Raw genomic sequence first — 22186 nt, 5'->3', positions numbered from 1 at the left:
CACTGACTTAAGGCTGACACAATTATTATCTTTATTTTACAAGTGATAAATAAAGGCATGGTGTGTTAGGCCATTCTTGCATTGCTATAAAGGAATACATGAGACAAGGTAGTTTATAAAGAAAAGAGGTTTAATTGATTCACAGTTCTGCAGGCTGCAGGAAGCATGGTGTTGGCATCTGCTTGGCTTCTGGGAGGCCTCAGGGAGCTTTTACTCATGGTGGAAGGTGAAGTGGGAGCTGGCATGTCACAAGGGGGAAGTAGGAGCAAGTGGGGAGAGAGAGGGGGATGAGATGCTGCACACTTAACCAGATCTTGTGAGAGCTCACTTGCTATTGTGAGGACAGCACCAAGCCATGAGGGATCCGCCCCCCACCACCCAAACACCAGGTTCACCTCTAACACTGGGGATTACATGTTAACATGGGATTTGGCAAGGGCATATGTTCAAACCATATCATATAGACAACTGTTATGTATCCATAATAGTCAAAAACAAAAAATTTAAGGTCAATGCTTCCATCTGGCCAGATGCAATGGCTCATGCCTGTAATCCCAATATTTTGGGAGGCCAAGGCAGGTGGATTGCTTGAGCCTGGGAGTTCAAGACCAGCCTGGGTAGCATGGTAGAAGCTTGTCTCTACCAAAAAATTATTTAGATTAGCCTGACGCGGTGGCACATGCCTGTAGTCCCAGCTACTCAGGGGGCTGAGGTGGGAGGATCACTTGAGCCTGGGAGGTCAAGGTTGCAGTAAACTGTGATTGCACCACTCCACTCTAGCCTGGGCCATGGGGCAAGACCTTGTCTCAAAAAAAAAAAAAGAAAAAAGAAAAATTAAAATAATTAAATTAAATGAAGTGAATTAAAATAGAATCACATAGAGGCATGAAAAGGCTACCTGAATTTATATATCTTGCATTTTTTACAGAACCAAATCAGCAGCATTTTGTAAATGGTTATGAGATTTGACCAAGAGGGACAATATAATGTGGACAGTGATCACATCTGATTGTTCACTGCACTATTCCTTGAAGCACCTTGAACAGCGTCCAGCATTTAGTGGGTGTCCAGTAAACACGTGCTGAATGAAACATATGAACAAATATATGCTCAAGAAGATAAAGGGGTCCTTGAAATTTAATCCATTTTATTTTCTGCTCTATCAGGTGTCTTTGGGGAACAGAGAGCAGGGAACAAGATTCTGCATGTACAGAGTTCTCGTATCGTGGACTTTCTGTGCACATGTTTGCTCTCATGGGATATTGTTAACGAGCCTTCTGTTTCTTTAAGACTGGAAGCTTCTGGTGTGTTGTTGAAGGGAAGGGGTGTGTGGAAGCTCCACGGGAAGGAGCACCCCCCTTCTCTGAATGATAAAAGGGTCACTTTAATTGAAATAGAGTCATAACTTGTTGCCAGATTTAAGCATAAGGCCTCTCATATGTCAAAACCTTAGCGCAGAGAGATTATATATACGGGCAGCACATATATAAATGTATGGATAATTTATGCAATATTTCTCCTATTCACGCTCTCTACTTAAGCTATCCATTAAAGTCCATCACATTAATTTAATTGAAAAATTCTGGGGGAATTGTATTAGCTTTTTTCCCATTAAATTAACATTACAGCCTTTAAAGAGATGTCCTGGATGCCCATTGTTGCTAACAAAATTATTATGCAAATTGAAATCTGGCCTTTCTGGGTCTGGCCACCAGCTCCCCACCCTCCTCCTCCTTCTTTGACCCCTCTAATTTAATTCCCCCTGAGTTCCCAGGCCACGGAAGTGGAATGAGAACCCTCGGCCTAAGTCAGAGGCTGTGTAGGCTCCATGCGGGGCCTGGTCCACGCCCAGCACAGCAGCTTGGAGTTCTGCTCTCTGGTGCTCAAGGCCCTTTGGGAAAACACTCTTGTCTTATCTCAAGAAAGGAAAAAGCGTGGGTGGATTCCCTGCAGGCTAAGAGTGGCTAAGAGTGCGCTGGGACTAAAGAGCTTGATACAAAAATAAAACGGTCGTGTGCTGTGGCTCACGCCTGTCATCCCAGAGCTTTAGAAGGCTTAGGTGGGAGGATCGCTGCAGGTCAGGAGTTCGAGACTAGCCCTGGCGATGTAGCAAGACCCAGTCTCTACAAAACGTTTTAAAATAAACCAAGCATGGTGGGAGGATGGCTTGAGCCCAGGAGTTCAGAAGGGCTGAGTTTGAAATGGGATTCTGCCCTTAGTGATTTTGGAACGTCAAGCAAGTTTTCTAACCTCTGGAAAACCAGGAAACCATCCTTCCCTGGAGGCAAGACTGAAGGAGGACAGGAAATCACGTACAGGCTGGATGCGGTGGCTCATGCCTGTCATCCCAGCACTTTGGGAAGCCAAGGCAAGTGGACCACTTGAGCCCAGGAGTTCTCAAGACCAGGCTGGGCAACATGGCAAAACCCCATCTCTCTAAGAAAACCACAAAAATGAGCTGGGCATGGTGGTGCACACCTGTAGTCTCAGCTACTTAAGAGGCTGAGGCAGCAGGATCACCTGAGACTGGAAGTCGAGATTGCAGTGAACCGTGGTTGCAGCACTGCACTCCAGCCCAGGCGTCAGACTGCTGCAAAACCAAACAAACAAACAAAAACAACAACAAAAGAAATACCTGAGACTGGGTAATTTCTGTTTGTTTGTTTGTTTTGTTTCATTTCGTTTTTTTGAGACGGAGTCCCACTCTGTCGCCCAGGCTGGAGTGCAGTGGTGTGATCTCGGCTCACTGCATCCTGAAAGCAGGTTTTATTGGCTTACCGTTCTGCAGGCTATATAGGAAGCATAGCAGCATTTGCTTCTGGGGAGGTCTTGGAAGGCTTCTAATCACGGTGGAAGGCAAAGGGGGAGCAGGCTTGTCAACAGCAAAAGCAGGAGCAAGAGAGAGAGTGAGGGGAAGGGGCCACATACTTTTAAACCATCAGATCTCTCACTTCTCACCAAACGGATGGCCCAAGCCATTTATGAGAGATCCGTCCCCATGATCCCAACACCTCCCACCAGGCCCTACCTCCAGCATTGGGGATTATAATTCAACATGAGATTTGGGTGGGGACAAATATCCAAATGATATCAGCATGTATTTAAAAAGGGAGAAGTATAGTCCTATAAGTGAAGCAACCACCTTGATTTCCCTGCTCTATTTCAGCCACCAGTAAATAGAATCAGCGTTTCCCTTGGGCTGTATCAGAGAGGCTTCTTGTAGGTCCTGGGCCCACTTGGAATGAGCTTTCTCCACCCTGAGCTGCTGAATCTCCTTGGAGCCAAAGCTGAGAGGCAGGCGCTCCAGAGTCAGGAGACCTCCGTGAAATCTGCCTTATTTCCTCTTTTCCAGGAGTAAAGTGTCCCCCAAGCCCCTCATGGATCTTTCTGACTGATACTCCTCAAGTGTTCCTTGCTAATCTCTCTGGATGAGAGTCAAAACCTCACTACCCTTCAGGGGTTGCCAAGGGAGATTTCTTACCTTTCTTATCTCATCTTTCCCATCTCTTTAATCTCCAGGACTCTTTTCATGAATGTGCTCTGCTACTTGCATAGGTGCTAAGATGAAAATGAGGCTCTTGAAGAGAAAGTCAAGGCCTTCTTTGCCTTTGGGGGTTGAGAACACACCCTTGAAATAAGCAGCAGGGGTGGAGACCAAGCCTATCCCCTCCAAATTAGCACCAGGTTAGAGTGTGGAGAGATGGCTGGCCTTCTTGCCTCCTATAGCAATCATCTATTGCCGGGTAACAAATAAGCCCAAACCATAGTGGCTTAAAACAGTGTTCACTTGTTTGTTTGTTTGAGATGGACTCTTGCTCTGTTGCTCAGGCTGGAGTGCAGTGGTGCGATCTTGGCTCACCGCAACCTCCACCTCCCAGGTTCAAGCAATTCTCCTGCTTCAGCCTCCTGAGTAGCTGGGATTACAGGCACCCGCCACCATGCCCGGCTGACTTTCGTATTTTTATAGAAACGGGGTTTCACCATATTTGCCAGGCTGGTCTTGAACTCCTGACCTCAGGTGATCCTCCCGCCCCAGCCTCCCAAAGTGCTGGAATTACAGGCATGAGCCACCATACTGGGCTGGATTCATTTGTTATCCTTCATGGTTTCTGTAGAATAAAGATTCATAAGCAGCTTGACTGGACAATTCTAGCTCAGGATATCGCATGTGGCTACCGTTGGGGTCACCTAGAAGGCTTCTTCACACTCAAGTCTGGTGTGTGGATCAGGAAGACCTGTGGAACTGGTGGCCAGAACAGCTGGTTCCTTGGGCGTCTCTCTTTCTCTATCTCGAGGTCGTTTCTCCATGTGATCTCTCCGTTGTGGTGGCTTCAGGGAACCAGATTTGTTTCTTTGTTTTTTTCTGCTTTTTGAGACAGAGTCTCACTCTATCGCCCAGGCTGGAGTGCAGTAGCACAATCTCAGCTCACTGCAACCTCTGCCTCCTGGGTTCACACGATTCTGTGCCTCAGCCTCCCGAGTAGCTGGGATCACAGGTGTGCTCCACCACGCCTGGCTAATTTTTGTATTTTTAGTAAAGACAGGGTTTCGCCATGTTGGCCAGGCTGGTGTTGAATTCCTGAGCTCAGGTGATCCATCTGCCTCAGCCTCCCACAGTGCTGGGATTAATTAAATGCCTGGCCTGGAACCACACTTTTTATGTGGTGATCACAGCACCCGAAGCATGTGTCCTGAGAGAATGAGAGAGGGCCAGGTAGAAGCCGTATTACCTTCTCTGAGCTATCTTTGGAAGGATAGATGTGCCTCTTCTGCTTCATTCTATTGGTTGAAACAGTCATAGAGGCCAACCCAGGTTGAAGGGAAGGGGAAATAGACTCCACCTCTCATGGGCAACAGAAAGTTCTGGAAGACCATAAGGGACTGAAAATATTGCAGTGGGTCATGTCTACCCATTATACATTTCTGGTTATGATTACTTTGATGGTTGTAGACTGAAATGTGTAAACTAAAACAATAAATCTAGGATATAACAGGGGAGGATATGCTTATGTCCTTAGGATGGCGAAACATTTCTAAAACAGGACACGAAAATACTAACCATAGGCTGGACGCAGTGGCTCACGCCTATAATCCTAGCACTTTGAGAGGCCGAGGCAGGCAGATCACCTGAGGTCAGGAGTTTGAGGCCAGCCTGGCCAACATGGTGAAACACTATCTCTACTAAAAACACAAAAATTAGCTGGGCGTGGTGGTGCACGCCTGTAGTCCCGGCTACTCAGGAGCCTGAGGCACGAGAATCGCTTGAACCCAGGAAGCAGAGGTTGCAGTGAGCCAAGATTATGCCACTGCACTTCAACCTGGGAGACAGAGAGAGACTCTATCTCAAAAAAAAAAAAAAAAAAAACTAACCATAAAGAAAACAGTTGGCTGAGTGCAGGGGCTCACGCCTGTAATCCCAGAAATCTGGGAGGCTGAGGTGGGCAGATTGCTTGAGGCCAGGAGTTTGAGATCAGTCTTGGCAACATGGAGAAACCCCATCTCCACAGAAAAAAGACAAAAATTAGCGGAGTGTGGGGGCAGTGCACATGCCTGTGGTCCCAGCTACTTGGGAGGCTGAGACGGGAGGATGGCTTGAGTTCAGGAGGCAGAGGTTGCAGTGAGCTGAGATCACACCACTGCACTCCAGCCTGGACGATGGAGCAAGAGCCTGTTGAAGGAAGGAAGGAAGGAAGGAAGGAAGGAAGGAAGGAAGGAAGGAAGGAAGGAAGGAAGGGAGGGAGGGAGGGAGGGAGGGAGGGAGGGAGGGATGCAAAGGAGAGGAGAGGAGAGGGAAAAGAAAGAAAGAGAAAGAGGAAAGAAGAAAGAAAAAGAAAGAAAGGAAAGAAAGAAAGGAAAAGAAAGAAAGAAAGAAAGAGAAAGAAAAGGAGAGAGAAAAGAAAGAAAGGAAGGAAGGGCAAACAGTTGATCAACTGGACTTCATTAAAATTAAGAACTTCTGTTCATCAAAATATCCCACTAAGAGAACAAAAATGCAAACCATAGAATGGGAGAAGATAGTTGAACTAAAGATATCAAGCAGAGGATACATATTCAGAATATTTAAAAAGGATGCCTGCAAATTAATAAGAAAAAAATGCAATTAAAAAATAATTGGCAAAACACACAAGCTTTTTACAAAAGAGAAATCCAAACAGCCAATAAACCTGTCAAAAAGGAGTCAGTATCATTAGTCAATTAAATGCAATTAAAACCACAGTGAGATTTTTATGTATGTAAACAAAAGTTAGCTAAGATTTCTGCACTTTACTATATATAAGTTTTACACTTAGACACGTAAAAATGGCTAAGTTTACAGAAAAAAAAAAAGAAAAGAAGAAAAGAAAAAGAAAACCTGTCAATACCAAGTGTTGTTAATGCTTAGAGAAGTTGAGACCCTTGTATACAGATGGTAGGAGTCTAAACTAGTACAACCACTTCAGAAATGTTTAGTAGCTTTTCCTAAAGCTGAACATAAGCATACACGCTCCAAGAATATGCCCAGTAGTGATGTGTAAATGTGGGTACCAAAGATATGTTCAACAATGTTCATAGTGGCATTATTGATAATAGCCCCAAACGAGAAACCACCCAAATATTATCATAGTGGAAAAGATAAGTAAAGTGTGGCATATTTGTTCAATGCTATAAATGCAGCACTACATGTGGTATATGCAATATAGCCTGAAGTTGGACCAACCCACACAGTCACAGGGATCGATCTCACTAACATGCCATTGAGGGGAAGAACAAGCTATATGATTTCATTTACATCAGATTAAAAACCAGTGAAAACAAATTTGGAGGCTGTAAGTCCAATCTGCGGTTAGCTTTGGCGGTGGTGATGGGGATGACTTGGAGGCGCACAAGGAACACTTTTGGGATTGGGTAACACCGTATATCTTAATCTGGGTGGCACTTACAAAGGTGTGTTCCCTTCTTAAAAATTAATTGGATTATTTTATTGTATGCATATTATATATACCTCCATTTAAAAGTTTGTTTCTTCTTTGTTTGTTTGTTTTTGTTTTTGAGATGGAGTTTTGTTCTTGCCGCCCAGGCTGGAGTGCTATGTCAGGATCTTAGCTCACTGCAACCTCCGCTTCCCAGGTTCAAACGATTCTCCTGCTTCAGCCTCACCGAGTAGCTGGGACTACAGGCACTCGCCACCATGCCCGGCTAATTTTTGTATTTTTAGTAGAGATGGGGTTTCACCACGTTGGTAAGTCTGGTCTCGAACTCCTGACCTCAGGTGATCCACCCACCTCAGCCTCCCAAAGTGCTGGGATTACAGACATGAGCCACCTCACTCCGGCTTAAAAGTCTGCTTCTAAAAGATCATTATGCCTGTGTTCTATACCAGTGGTCGGCAAAATATAGCCCCTGGGTCAAATCTGGCCAGCTACTTCTTTTGTAAATAAAATTGTATTGGAACACAGCCATCCTCATTCACTTACGCATTGTCTGGGGCTATTTTTGCACAATCACAACAGAGCTGAGTAGTTGTGGCGGAAACTGTATATATTACAGCCCACACACCATCATATATTTACTATCTGTTCTTTTACAGAAAACATCTGCTGACACCTGTTCTATAGTATATTATTTTGGTGTCTTATTCAAGCCTTTGGTATGTATTAGAGAAGAGTCAAGACTGTTTTTCAAGGAAAATCTTGGCTCTATTGAAAAGCACTTCTTCAACTTAACCCCATGCCTAACTGAGGTGCCTTCTATTAAGACACAACCCTCAGCAGGGTCTCTTAAGACTGTTTCAGGAAGTCAGGTCCACTCTGCCTTTGAGTGATTGTCAAAGTAATATGATTTACTTTGAATTTTTACCCCTAATTTTCTGTTTTTAAAGATACTGATCATCTGAATTACAAAAGTCTTGTATATCTTTTGTAGCAATTCAAACAATAAATAATTATCTAAAATAAAATTAATAGCCGCTCCACTACTCTCCAATGCAACTCCCTGAGTCATTTCACTGTTAAGAATTTGATATGTTTCCTTTCTGTTTTCTTCATTTACAAAAACATATAGAAACTCCCTTTCAGAGTTTGACTTTTATTTTCCTTCTTTCTTTTTTTTAATAAAAATTGTATAATATTTGCCTTTTTTTTTTGAGACTGAGTTTCACTCTTGTTGCCCAGGCTGGAGTGCAATGGCACCATCTCGGCTAGCCGCAACCTCCGCCTCCCGGGTTCGAGCGATTCTCCTGCCTCAGCCTCCTAAGTACCTAGGACTACAGCCTCCTAAGTACCTAGGACTAAGCCCAGTTAATTTTTGTATTTTTAGTAGAGATGGGGTTTCTCCATGTTGGTCAGGCTGGTCTCGAACTCCTGACCTCAGGTAATCTGCCCGCCTGGACCTCCCAAAGTGTTGGGATTACAGGTGTGAACCACTGCACCCGCCAATATTTGCTTTTTAAATATTTAACAAGATGTTGCAGGACTATCTCCCAGCCACTATGTTCAGATGTATTGTATATAAATATATAGGCCTGGCGCAGTGGCTCACGCCTGTAATCCCAGCACTTTGGGAGGCTGAGGTGGGTGGATCACTTGAGGTCAGGAGTTCGAGACCAGCCTGGCCAACATAGCAAAACCCTGTCTCTACTAAAAATACAAAAATACTAAAAATTACTAAAATGTAAAAACTACAAAAATGGGTGTGTGTGTATACTTTTTTTTTTTTTTTTTTTGAGACTGGGTCTTGCTCTGTCCCCCAGGCTAGAGCACAGTGGCACGATCATAGTTCACTGCAACCTCGACCTCCTGGACTCAAGCAATCCTCCTACCTCAGCCTCCCAAATAGCTGGGACCACAGGGGCACGCCAACACATCCAGCTAATTTTTTTTATTTTTTGTAGAAGTGGAGTTTTGCCATATTGCCCAGGTTGTTCTTGAATTCCTGGGCTCAAGAGATCTGCCCGCCTCGGCCTTCTTAGGTGGTGGATTGCAGGTGTGAGCCTCTGTGACAGCCTATTTTGTAATTTTTAATAGCTGCACTGTTTTTCTTAATATAAATATATCATGACTTGCTCAGGCATGTTTTTATTAATGTACATTCAGACTATTTCCAGGTTTTTTTTTAACTATTACAAGCGATACTGCAATAAATTTCTTTATAGATTTATGTCTTTGTATACTGACATTTTCATTTTTGGTGGATATATTCTCAGAAATAGGAGTCCTGGGCCACAGCTTAAATTTTCAAAAATACCAACAGTTGATTTTCCACCACGTTATAATAATTTACAGACCTCCCCCAATGGTGTTGGAAGGAACTGGATTTCTTACACCCTCACGAGCTCTGGATGTTACACATATGTTCCATTTTTGCCAATCTGATGGGTAAAAAATAGTATCTCATTGTTCTCATTTGCATTTGCCTGACAAGTGAGGCTGAGCATCTTTTCATATGCTCGTTGGCCATTTGCATTTCTGCTTCTGTGAAAGCTGCAGCCTTGCCCCATGTTTTCCCTGGGCTATTGGTGTTTTTAATTTGTAGGACTGTCTTATAAATTAAGGATATCAGCCAGGGCGCAGTGGCTCATGCCAGAACTTTGGGACACCAAGGCGAGTGGATCACTTGAAATCAGGAATTTGAGACCAGCCTGGCCAACATGGTGAAACCCCATCTCTACTAAAAACATAAAAATTAACCAGGTGTGGTGGTGCACACCTGTAATCCCAGCTACTTGGGAGGCTGAGACAGGAGAACTGCTTGAATCCAGGAGGCAGAGTTTGCAGTGAGCTGAGATCACGTCACTGCACTCTCGCCTGGGCGACAGAGTGACTCCGTGTCAAAAAAAAAAGAAAGAAAAGAAAAGAAAAAGAAAAAGGAGGATATTAATCCTTTATGAATTATATGGTTGCAAATCTTTTATTTGTTTATGCTATGTTTTGCCATGGTTCTGCTTTTAATCTAAAATAATTAAATTCCTGCCCCCAGGTTCTTGCTAAGAATATGACTAAGACTGTTTGCCTTATCAGAATCCCAGCTGTGAAAAATAATGTATATGAAGCTCTGTTTAAAGCAGTGGCTCTCAAATATTTTCTAATTTTAAGTAACAGAGACTTTTTTTTTCCAAACAGGTTTTTATGTAGAAAAAAAGAATTCAGCTGGGCACCGTGGCTCATGCCTGTAATGCCAGCACTTTGAGAGGTCAAGGCAGGTGGATGACCTGAGGTCAGGATTTTGAGAATAGCCTGGACAACATGGTGAAATGCTGTCTCTACTAAAAATACAAAAATTAGCTGGGCGTGGTGGAACATGCTGCAGTCCCAGCTACTCAAGAGGCTGAGGCATGAAAATTGCTTGAACCCAGGAGGCAGAGGTTACCGTGAGCCAAGATCGTGCTACTGCACTCCAGCCTGGGAGACAGAGCCAGACTCCAGACTGTCTCAAAAAAAAAAAAAACAAAAAAAAGAAAAAAAAAAATCCGCCATAATTGAATTGAGGCTGAGGGCCCAGACCTCTGCCTGCCAAGGGCCTCTCCATCCCTCCCTAGCAGCCTCTGAGACTCTCTAAGAACCACTGCCGTTCTGTGGAACTTAGTTTGAGAACCATTGACCTAAAGACTCTGCAGTCCTTCTATGTACTTAATCACAGATTTCCAGTGTGTTCCATAGAATATTAAGTGGACATTAACAAGTATTCTGTGAAGAAAAGACTCTGGGATTGTTCTATGGCATGTAGAACTGAGCGAGCCTTTCCTTTTTGGACTAGATACACTTTGATTCTTTTGAGATGAAAATGTTAGTGTACTAGGAGACAGGAACTGGACAAAGAGTAACAGATACCCTTGATTTCCTTTCACATGCAGTACCAAAACAAATAGACAATGCCCGTGCTGCTTCTGGCCATCTATCTGCTGAAGGTACAACTCTTTGGTTTTCTGATTGGCCTGAGCAAGTGTCGATCATTTTGTGATCAGGATTATGGATGATCAAAGGGTCTTGCTTGATGTCTATAAGGAGGACCCTTTTTTATTTTCTTAGTGGCGGAAATTGTGAACTCTTGGTAACATTCAATCACACCTTTCTTTTCCTTTATTTGCAATTTAAGAGGACAAGTTTCTCCTTAATCTTTTTTTTTTTTTTCCAATGGTCATAGCTATAGAAAACAACAAACAAGAAGTATGTTGTTTTCTACAGCTATGACCATTAAAAAAACAAAACAACAACAACAAAAAAACCAAAGGTGCTTTAAGCAGGAAATTTGCAGACATTACTTTGTTTCTCTCCCAGGTCTTTTTAGGACAAAGGAGAGAGAGTTCAGAATAACTTGCTTAAGAATAGCAGGCCGTTACTCCCATCTATTCTCACGAGAAGGAAAAATTCATTTCATGGTAGGATCAGTGGACCTAGGTCCCATTTTGAGACTGCCCCAAGGTTCTTGCACAATAATAGTCAGAGAAACCTGGCAAATGCTGGGTTTCTTTATTGCAGGACTTCTCAGAGCCTTTAAAATGCTAGTGTTTCACTGTGCATTTCCAGGAGGAAGACATGAGTGGGTTTCCCCCCTTTCCTCAACCACAGAAGCCATTATGGGCAGAGCTTTTCCAAGATTGTTATTCCATAGTGTACCCTTCAGAAAAAGCTGGACTAGATGGTCTTAAATATTTTCTTAGATAAAATCAGACCCTTACAGAATTGCAGCTTTAAGCCCTTTGTTTTGGCCACTTGTAGATTTGCTTGTATTGAACCTCCCTTAACCTGTATTGAGGCACATTATAGATAATTCATTGTATAAACATGCTATCATTTTTATCATAAGGAGGTTGCAATAAAATTGCAACCAATAGAAAAACATTTCTTGTGTACCTTGTTACTCACACAAACTGTGTTTTCCCAAGTGATTAGTTGGCTTATACAGGTGCTTCTCGACTTATTAATACATCCTGGTAAACCCATTATAAGTTGAAAATGCATTTAATTCACCTAACCTACCAAACATCATAGCTTAGCCTAGTGTATTAGTTTGTTTTCATGTGGCTGATAAAGACTTACCCAAGACTGGGTAATTTATAAAGAAAAGAGGTTTAATGGACTCACAGTTCCACGTGGCTGGGGAGGTCTCAAAATCATGGTGGAAGGCAAAAGGCACATCTTACATGGAGGCAGGCAAGACAGGGTGAGAACCAAGTGAAAGGGGGAATCCCTTATCAAACCATCAGATCTCATGAGACTTATTCACTATCATGAGAACAGTATGGAGGAAACCACCCCCATGATTCAATTACCTTCCACCAGGTCCCCCTGACAACACATGGGAATGATGGGGGCTACAATTCAAGATGAGATTTGGGTGAGGACACAGCCCAACCATATCACCTAGCCTACTTTAAACAAGCTCAGAACACTTATATTAGCCTACAGTTGGACAAAATCATCTAACACAAAGCCTATTTTATAATAAAGTGTTGAAGATCTCATTCTGTACTAACAGCAAAAGCAGAATGGCTGTTTGGGTACCTGAAGTACAGTTTCTACTGAATGCATATTACTTTTGCACCATCATAAAGTTGAAAAATTTTAAGTTGAGCCATTGTAAATTGAGGATCATCTGTATGCAACCCTGTGAAGTTTAGTAACTGAGTTTATTTCCCTCTTTGCCCTTTCTTCTGGGCCACTGCCAATAATGATATACAACTTTGTGGGGATACATTTTGGGTAGTGATGTTATTTTATTTTATTTTACTTTACTTTATTTTATTTAATTTTAATTTTTTTTTGTTTGTTTGTTTTTTGTTTTTTTTTGAGACGGAGTCTCGCTCTGTCACCCAGGCTGGAGTGCAGTGGCACGATCTTGGCTCACTGCAACCTCTGCCTCCCGGGTTCAACCAATTCTCCTGCCCCAAGTAGCTGGGACTACAGGTGCACGCCACCATGCCCAGCTAATTTTTGTATTTTTAGTAGAGATGGGGTTTCACCATGTTGGCCAGGATGGTCTTGATCTCTTGACCTCGTGATCCGCCCACCTCGGTCTCCCAGAGTGCTGGGATTACAGGAGCGTGCCACTGCACCTGGCCTGTTATCTTTTATTTTAACATATTTTCCTACCTTTATTTTCATTTCATCCCCATTCCTTTGATTTGCATTTTTGTTGTATGGAGGTATATATATAAGCTCCATTCTAATTCTTTGTTGAAATGTAGTGGGGCATCATAATAAAATAAACACATACCTACGTGCATATTCCAAATAGCATATATTAAATACATAGTTACATGCAAGGTAGATGCTAGGTTCCTGAGGAAATAGAGATGAACAAGTTATAGTCCTTGTCCTTGAAGGATTTACAGTTTTGCCAATGAAACCCACATAAGTACACTGCCACAATCCACAGGCATAGATAACTACTACAATGTTGTGTGTTAAGTAGTAAGAAAGGTATGTTTAAAGTGCTCTGGATAAGCCAGAGAGAATGCATAGAAAGATCACATAGAGACAGGAGGAGATGCCTGAGGACCCCAAGCTATTTTAGCTCCCCACTCTTTAGGTCTCTTTGGCATCAATCTCTGGACAGCCTCTGGACAGGTGAGTGAGTAATTGCCTTGGTCTGTGTTCTGCTACTATAACAGAATATCATAGACTTGGTAATTTCTAGAGAAAAGAAATTTATAAAGAAAATAAATTTATTTCTTACAGTTCTAGAGGCTGGGAAGTCCAATATCAAGGTGCCAGTGTCTGGTAAGGGCCTTCCTGCTGCATTATAACATGGTGGAGAGCATCACATGGTGAAAGGGCAAGAATATGTGTGTCAGCTCAGGCCTCTCCTCATCTGCTCATAAAGCCACCAGTCCCATCATGGGGGCTGCATCCTTATAACTTTATCTAATCCTAATTACCTCCTAAAGGCCCCACGTCCAAATACCATCAACATACGAACTTGGAGATCTAAGTTTCCAGTACATGAAATTTGGGGATCACATTCAAACCATGCAGTAATCTTTCAGGTGATTCCAGCCTCAGCCTGAAGTGGAACAGAGAGAGGGCATCCCCCAAGCCCTGCACAAATTACAGATCTGTGAATAAAATAAATGTTTTAAGCTAAAAAATGAAAAGATGTTTAAAAGTGCTATGAGGACTCAGTGAAGGAGCAAATAAGTCTGCGGGGCAGAGAGACAGGAAGAAGAGTGGAAAAGTTCCAGAGATTGTTAGGCTGTGGCCACATGTGAGGTTCAGGGCATTCGCTCACTTGAAAAGATATGCCAAATGTGCATAAGTGTCTGTGCATTTTTTTGAGAAAAAGGCCCGTCACTCTCAGCAGATTCTCAGAGATGTTCATAATCCACACAAGGGTCGGATCTATTGCCTTGAAAGGATCAGAAACAATTGCCAGGACGACAAAGAATGGAAAAAGAGGTGCAATGCTATCAAGGCATTGGAGTCTGGTTTGGCAAAAACATAGTTTAGGCCTGCCTAGAGATTCACATTCACTCAATCATTCTTTTGTTCAACAAATAATTTACTGAACACCTACTGCGGATCAGGAATTGTGCCGGGCATCTAAAATACAATAGGGAACGTGATCATTTGTCCTTTTCTTTTTTTCTTTTTTTTTTGAGACTGAGTTTCACTCTTGTTGCCCAGGCTGGAGTGCAATGGCACGATCTCGGTTCACCGCAACCTCCGCCTGCCAGGTTCAAGTGATTCTCCTGCCTCAGCCTCCCAAATAGCTGGGATTATAGGCATGTGCCACCACGCCTGGCCAATTTTGTATCTTTAGTAAAGACAGGGTTTGTCCATGCTGGTCAGGTTGGTCTCAAACTCCTGACCTCAGGTGATCCACCCGCCTCAGCCTCCCAAAGTGCTGGGATTACAGGCGTGAGCCACCACGCCCAGCCAATCATTTGTCATTTCAAGACCTCGCAGTCTCCAGACACTTCCCCAGAAGGTTTTCCTAATCCTCAAATCCCTTCCCACTGTCCTATACAATGAGTCTGTCATTCCTCCTGTAAGTGTTTTGGGTTCCATTCTCTTCTCTCCTGGCAGCCTTTATATACAAGAGGTTTAATGCACTTACAGTTAGTTCCACATGGATGTGGAGGCCTCATAATCATGGTGGAAGGTAAGGAGGAGCAAGTCATGTCTTACATGGATGGAGGCAGGCAAAGAGAGAGAATGAGAAACAAAGCGAAAGGGATTTCACCTTATCAAACTATCAGATCTCATTCACACATCTTATTCACTACCACAAGAACAGTATAGGGGAGCCGCCTCCATGATTCAATTATCTCCCTTTGGGTCCCTCCTGCAATGTGTGGGAATTATGGGAGTACAATTCAAGATGGGATTTGGGTAGGCACACAGAGTCAAACCATATCACAGGGGAACTAAGAAACAGTCTCTTCAAGAAATAGATAACTGGACAAATTAGCTCCATGCCCATGGAGTCCTTCAAGACTCAAATTTCTGGGAGAAGATATCTGGCCGAGTCACAGTCATGGGCTTACCTCTTGGTCAGAGGAGGGCATATATATGTGTGTGTGTATATATATAAAGCAACCCTATATAGATATAAAATTATATATATAGGGTATATATGGTATATATTATATATAGGGTATATATGGTATATATATTTTATATATTATATATGGTATATATATTATATATGGTATATATATTATATATATAATAAAGGCTGCCAGTAGAGAAGAAAATGGAACCAAAACCTATATATATATACACACACACACACATTTTTTTTTTTTTAGACAGAGTCTTGCTCTGTCGCTCAGGCTGGAGTGCAGTGGCACAATCTCGGCTCACTGCAAACTCCACCTCCCAGGTTCAAGCAATCCTCCTGCCTCAACCTCCTGAGTAGCTGGGATTACAGGCATGTGCCACCACACCCTGCTAATTTTTGTATTTTCAAGAGACCTGGTGTCGTCATGTTGGCCAGGCTGGTCGCGAATTCCTGACCTCAAGTGATCCACCCACCTCGGCCTCCCAAAGTGCTGGGGCTACAGGCATGAGCCACCGTGTCTGGCCAAAAAAAAAAAAAAAAAAAGATTTATAAAGCAGGCAACAAGATACAAGTCACTAAAACCCTCCCAGGAATTAATTTTATAACCTCATTTTGGTCTTTTCTCAATCAGCATGAAATTACCATGATTTCTTTCTTGAGAAAAAAAGAAATCCCCTCAAGGAATGAAAAGACATCTTTCTAAATTGAAAACCTGAGAGTGGACATAGCTAAAATATAAAGCTGGAGAAAGGAGTTAGCCATGGGATGTGATGTGCTTTTACTTGACTATAATTTCCATTTGGATCTTAGTGGTGTGCAAACAGCATCTCTCAGCACTCTAAATCTCAAAAAACCCAGGCACCTCTGAAGACATGAATTATCCAAAGAGCTAACTTGCTTTCCTTACCTCCTTTCTCCTTTCCCCTCCTTCTCCTTTCTCTCCCTTTCCGTTTCTCTTGCTTTCAAAATTATTCTCAAGGCATACAGAAAAGTTTAATCCTGCAGTTTTGAACTCAATTTTTTTTTTTTTGAGACAGAGTCTCACTCTGTGGCCCAGGATGGAGTGCAATGGCACGATCTTGGCTCACTGCAACCTCCACCTCCTGGATTCAAGTGATTCTCCTGCCTCAGTCTCCCAAGTACACTACAGGTGCCCACCACCATACTCGGCACATTTGTATTTTTAGTAGAGACAGGGTTTCACCATGTTGGTCAGGCTGGTCTCGAACTCCTGACCTCAGGTGATCCGCCCAACTCAGTCTCCTAATGTGCTAGGATTACAGGCATGAGCGACCACACCTGGCCTCAATTCTTGTTTGTTTGTTTGTTGTTGTTGTTGTTTGTTTTATCACTGTCTCACAGCTCCATGTACTGTATCTCGGATTTTTCATCTCTGAAATGGGTATGATCATACAAGAAAACAACATTTGTGGAAATTTTAAGGATTTGGGGTGTTTTGTTTTGTAGAGGTTACACACACACACACACACACACACACACACACACACACACACACATCTGATTGGCCTCTAGGCAGAGTGGGGACACAGAAACTTCCTCACAACAATCTAAGCAGGGAACATCTTCTTCCCTTACCTGCTGGTGCGTTTGTCAATGTATTTGGTTGAATTAATCTGCTTAATAATCTAGCCTGCAGCTACCTCAGACTCACTCTTGAAACACAAAACACAACCTTCGCTTTCAGGCAAGGTGCTTCCAACTCCTGGTAGTTATGAGTAGTGGGAAAAGAAGAAATGCATTTTGCTGCATGTTTTGTTCCCAGGACACAGGTTCAAGCTTGCCCTTCACCCCCAAGCAAGTTTTATTCTCTGGAAGTCTTCCTTGAACATTGGCAGGCTCAGAGAATCTCTGTTCTCGATGAGCTATAAACTGGCATTTCTGGCCTGATGAGAAGTTTGTTATTGTCTATATGTTGTTCATAAAATGGATTTGTTGTGGAGAAAGTCTGTCTGTGTGGGAGGGGAAGGCAGAGATGTCAGGGGAAAGAACGAATCCATGCAGCCTTGTGGTGAAATAGCAAAAAGAAACCCCAAGGCTCTGAGTTCAAAAGCCAACCCTACTTAAAAAGATTTTGTGCTTTCGTAAATACTGCTTTCATAAGTATTTTGTAATGTGTCTCTGTTGTTTTTGCCTGCCAAGGGGCCAATCTCCTTGCTTCTGGAAGGAGCAACCCAGTTTTGCTTTGGAATCTGTCCTCCCACCATCGTATATCATCTTGGTAGAATCATTAACCAAAGTGTCTTGCCCTCCTCTGGCCAAGAGGTAAGCCCATGACTGTGACTAGGCCAGATATCTTCTCCTAGAAATTTGAGTCTTGAAGGACTCCATGGGCATGGAGCTAACTTGTCCAGTCATCTATTTCTTGAAGAGACTGTTTCTTAGTTCCCCTGTGATATAGTTTGGCTCTCTGTCCCCACCCAAATCCCATCTTGAATTGTACTCTCATAATTCCCGCACATTGCAGGAGGGACCCAGACGGAGATAATTGAATCATGGGGGCGGTTCTCCCACACTGTTCTCGTGGTAGTGAATAAGATGTGTGAATGAGATCTGATGGTTTGATAAGGTGAAATCCGTTTTGCTTCATTTCTCATTCTCTCTCTTTGCCTGCCTCCATCCATGTAAGACATGACTTGCTCCGCCTTGCCTTCCACCATGATTGTGAGGCCTCCACATCCACGTGGAACTCTAAGTCCATTAAACCTCTTTCTTTTGTAAACTGCCCAGTCTCGAGTATGTCTTTATCAGCAATGTGAAAACAGACTAAGACACCCTGGATCTCCAGAGTTTCTGTGGTCTCTGTCCCTTTTGAGGACTATTCTTTGGCTATTACTTCTTTTTGGTGAATTCCCCTAGGCCCTTCCAACGTGTTCCTATTTTACATCTTTCTTTCTTAAGTGGTGAACTTCTTCTGATTCTGGCCATGATGAAGGAATTGGTAACAAAGTTGTTTTCCAGCTGTATACAACTGGAAAGCCAGACAAAAGATATAAAACAACTGTTTTCAGAGATTGGGCCACAGGTAGTGTAGAACTATGAGGCCTGAAAGAAAGGATGCAAATCAAGTGAGCCCTGTGATCACCCTGGCTTTCTGCCTGGCAGTGTTTTTTAGACTGCAGCACAGGGAGGAGGATCCCACGCAGAGCACAGTGGCCTGTCTGAGTTGAAGAGAGAGATTATAATATGTGGATTATAATATGGTTGAAATCTGTGAGGCAAAGTCCCAGGGAAGATGGTGTTATATGGACACATAGTGCCAGAAATCTGCATAAAGGACCACTTGAGTCACTGGCTAAATACTAAGTTGCTCAGATATTGGGCAAAATGATACAAGGCTGTCAAGGAACTGCTATTGGAGAGGTATAAGCTGAATAATTCCAAGAGCTCTCATGGGACTGGGGGACATTCAAATCTCAGCAAGCCAGAATGGGAATAAGTTGTTGAACATCCAAGGCATTCATTAGAGACCACTGTGAGGCTACACCTTTCTTGTAGGCCTAAACCAGTCTTAGATAAGAAGCTTTTCTAGAGCCACTGCAATAAAGTTTAAAAACAAGCCTTAAAAAAAAAAAAAAATCAAGCTGGTCAATGAGTAACTCAATTGCCTCCCAAAACAAACATCAAAGGAAAATAATGAAACTCAGGCATTCAGCAGCACAGCATCTACATTGTCTAGCATCCAATAAAAGGTTACTAGACATCTAGAGAAGCAGGAAAATGTGACCCATTACATGAAAAATATTGGTTAATATAAACAGACCCCAAATGACAAAGATGATGTAATTAACTGACAAAGATTTTAAAACAGCGATTATAAATATGTTCATAGATCTAAAGAATATAAACATGGTGAAAAGTGGAAGATATAAAAAAAGAATCAAATGTATCTTCTAGAGATAAAAAATACAATATCTAAAATAAAAATTTGCTGGGTGTGGTGGCATGCACCTTCAGTCCCAGCTACTTTGGAGGCTGAGGTGGGAGAATTGCTTGAGCCCAGGAGTTTGGGGCCAGTCTGGGCAACATAGCAAGATCCCATTTCTTAAAAACTAAAATAATAATTTACTAGATGAGTTTAACAGCATATTAAAGACTGTAGAAGAAAAAAAAATCAGCAAATCCAATGACATAATAATAGAAGTTATTCACATTAAAGAGCAAGGAGAAACAAGAGCCAAAAAAATAAATAATCAGAGTGTCAGGGACCTATGCAAAAATAACAGAAGATCTATCCTACGAATAATTGCAGTCCCAGGAGGAGAGGATGAAAATAAAACCCTGAAATAATAATGGCTACAAATGTTCCAAATTTGATAAAAACTATGAAGTTACAGATCCAAGAAGCTCAACAAAGCCCAGGCAAGATAAACACAAAGAAAAGAACATAAAGGCCTATCTTAATTAAATTGTTTAAAACCAGCAATAAAGACAAAAATCTTAAAAGCAGCCAAGGTAAAAAGACATATTACATACAAAGAATGAAGATAAGAATTATCACTGATTTCTCTTTAGAAACAGTGCAACACAGAAGACAATGGAATAACACCCTTAATGCATTACATTTGAAAATAAAAATAAAACTGTCAACCAAAAGTCTTGTGTCCAGTGAAAATATATTTTTTAAATGAAGATGAAAGAATGTTTTACTGACAAACAAAAAGTGGTGGAATTTATTACCAGTAGACCTATACCATATGAAATATTAAAAAGAAGTTCTTTACCAGGTGTGGTGGCTCACGCCTATAATCCCAGCACTTTGGGAGGCTGAGGCAGGCGGATCACCTGAGGTTAGGAGTTTGAGACCAGTCTGACCAACATAGAGAAACCCCGCTTCCACTAAAAAAATACAAAATTAGCTGGGCGTGGTGGTGCAGGCCTGTAATCCCAGCTACTCGGGAGGCTGAGGCAGAAGAATCGCTTGAACCTGGGAGGCAGTGGTTGCAGTGAGCCAAGATCGCGCCATTGCACTCTAGCCTGGGCAACAAGAGCGAAACTCTATCTCAAAAAAAAAAAAAAAAGTTATCTTTTGGGCTGAACAAAAATAATACAAGGTGAAAACTCAGATCTATTTAAGAAATGAAGAATGCCAGAAATCATCAATAAGTGAGTAGATATAAAATGCTTCTGTATCTTTGAAATTTTTTCAAGTTTTGCCGAGTCAGACTTTCCAGGTGTTTTAGAATCCAGAATCAAGACACGGAAACAAGGAGCTATATAGTATTTCAGACACCAGCTCATCTCTGAAACAACTGTGACAAAATGCCAACATTTGTCAGTTATGGAGAGCAAATACATGGTTAATTGTCATGGTTACTTCTGTAATCGGCTATATGTTTAAAAGTTTAAAACTATACCAACTCTTTTATGGTACAGCTTGACCACTCGAAGCCTTGAGATTTATGTGACTGTCCCAAGGCATGCACCAAACACATCATTGTTCTGCCTTCCCAGGGCTACATGGATCAGATGACAGCCCTGGACTTACTAGTGATTTCATACAAGTGATTAAGTTCCTCTGAGCCTCAGTTTCTTCTCATAAAATAGGGATAAGAGGTCTACCTCCTGCTCAGATTATCACATAAGACATCCAATGAGTCAGGATGCCTTTGTTTACAAGGGATCAACTCAAACTATCTTAAACATAAAGAAGATTTATTGTTTCACGGAACTTGCGAGTTTAGAGCTACGGATGGTTTCAGTCAAAGCTGGATCCAGGGATACAAATATTGTTGTCAGGACTCTCCCACTATCCCTTATCTCTGCTTTCTGGGGTTTTGGTGTCACTCTCAGGCAGCCTCTCCCTAGGTAGCAGCAGAGATGCTCCACGCTCATATCCCACCACATAGTGGAACCAAGAGAAAGTGAATTTCTTTTCCCTACAAGTTTTGGCAACTATTCACTCCAACGGACCCACTTTGGATCACATCCCCATTCCTGAACTGAGCTCTGAGTCTGATTGGTCAGGTCTGGGAGATATACACTCTCCTGGAATGAGGGGGTGAAAGAGAGATGGTTTCCCGAAGGCAACCAGGATGCTGACAGCAAAAGATAGTGTCATAGATGCTGACAGGGAAAAACAACAGCTTTTCTACGCTTGCATAAAGCCCTGGACAGTAAGAACCACAGAGTCCAGCCTCGTTCAATAATGGCTTTGCATGTACTCGCTTCATCCTTACAACAACTGTGTAAGGGAAGTTTTCTTTGGACAGATGAGGAGACAGAGGCCCAGGGAGGGTAAATACCTTACCCCAGTCCACACAGCTAGGAAGGGGCAGAACAAGGATCCAGCTGCCTCAGTGAATGGTGGCTGGTTAATGAGGTCACACTCCTGGCCTGTGGCCGAGACTTATCTACAACCAGGGACCCTCGACTCCTCCCTTAGTCTCAGGAGTCCTCAAGGCCTCATCCTGCTTCCTGATCATTACGAAGTCTGGAGAAAGGCAAACTCGGTGTCCATGCCAACAAGATGCTGTGAATGTTTTCAGTCCAGACAAGGGGAAGGAGATGGCCAGGGGAGGACCTGGTAAACAGAAGCCCAGGGCGGCTCTGCTAGTTTCTTATGGGTGCCCTAACACCCTTGGTCTGTAGCTGCAAAACTCCAATCCTTGCTTCCAAGTTCCCCTTGGCGTTCCTCTCTGTGTGTCTAATCTATCCACCTCTGCCACACTCTTTTTATTTTGAGACA

This window comes from Theropithecus gelada, chromosome 11, assembly GCF_003255815.1.
Source record: "Theropithecus gelada isolate Dixy chromosome 11, Tgel_1.0, whole genome shotgun sequence".
Classification (NCBI taxonomy): Eukaryota; Metazoa; Chordata; class Mammalia; order Primates; family Cercopithecidae; genus Theropithecus; species Theropithecus gelada.
The sequence above is the reverse complement of the archived record's forward strand: the minus strand, read 5'-3'. Positions refer to the sequence as shown.